At 41.0% G+C, this 1223-nt stretch overlaps 1 protein-coding gene across 3 annotated transcripts in view; it reads right to left on the bottom strand.

Moving 5' to 3' along the window:
* Nucleotides 1-1223, bottom strand: part of LOC102194520 (uncharacterized) — a 10494-nt gene that overhangs the window by 2785 nt on the left and 6486 nt on the right. The window lies entirely within an intron of this gene.

Raw genomic sequence — 1223 nt, 5'->3', positions numbered from 1 at the left:
TGACTCCTCAGAAGAGTTCACCCACTGACCAGGTGCCTAAAGATATTAGACAAAGAGTGAAAAACTAAAGCCACGTGCAGTGTTTTTACGTGCTTTCATGAGCTCCCTGAAACAAGGTGAACCTAGACACAAGTCAGACTGGAGAGATGCTTAAGCAGAGGTCCTGTAGTTTTGTCACTTTGACATTATTTTGTGTATTTTGTAGTTTCTCTCTGGTGCTTTTGTGTCTTTTAGGTCATCTGATTTACTTACAAACAAAGGCTTTGGCAAAGAACAGGGGCACGAGTGCACCATTTAGTAATCTGTTCCTTTTCTACTGGAGTACTAAAGTACTCCTCTGTTTCTGTATCACTGAGAGATCGTCCTGGGAATGATGGTATCAGGCTTGTGATAGAAAACCTACGTTAGTGTCCGGTTTTTTTAACCCTTATTTATGTGGGGAACATACTTGATGTTGCTGAAAGGACCCTCTTCAAATTTTAAATTAATTAATTATAAGTGTGAGAATTTTAAAATCTACTGGGAACCAATGTAAAGAGAAAGATACTGGTGGTGGACAGTGGCATCCCTCACTCTCCTGGTAGATACAACTATGATACGAATTTCAAAATCCAATGTGACTTCAGAAGATTTTCAGAAAACTTGACCTCTGATGTCTGACGGTGAGGTTGAGGTCATGAGATTTGAACTCATTGAAGGTTTTTAGCAGACACACCTATCAAATCAATTTGAAAGTTTTAGGTCGTTTTGTTCTCGAGGCTGTGAGCTTGCTTGCTAGAGCCTGCTACGAGTCTGACTGCAGCATTTTGTAATTGTTTGGAGGCATGACAAAGATGATTTGTCTAAACTGGTAAAAGGGCATCACCACATGTGCAACGACACTAACACAAGAACAATTTGCTCTAGTTCAAAGAACGAGGCTCGCATTTTAGAAATGTTCCTTAAAGGAAAGTAAAAGGAACGTGAGGTACACTTTATATGTGAGTCAAAGTTCAGCGAGGAATCAAATACAAGTTCAAGTGGAGCTGTAAGCATGGCCTCAGTCACTAATCCGGGATAAACAGCCAACCAGGGTGGGCAGCCTGTTTGGCTGATGAGGCTTAAAAGATGCCAAAAAAAAGACAGAATGATAAAAGGGAAACATCAGTGGACCCAGGATTGAACCTTGTGGAACCCCTCGAGTTAATCAAGCAGTGTAAGAGGAGAACTAGCACACCCTAACC

This window comes from Pundamilia nyererei, unplaced genomic scaffold (genome assembly GCF_000239375.1).
Source record: "Pundamilia nyererei isolate P.nyererei 1_Seehausen unplaced genomic scaffold, PunNye1.0 scaffold00393, whole genome shotgun sequence".
In the NCBI taxonomy this organism is placed as follows: domain Eukaryota; kingdom Metazoa; phylum Chordata; class Actinopteri; order Cichliformes; family Cichlidae; genus Pundamilia; species Pundamilia nyererei.
The sequence above is the reverse complement of the archived record's forward strand: the minus strand, read 5'-3'. Positions and strand labels throughout refer to the sequence as shown.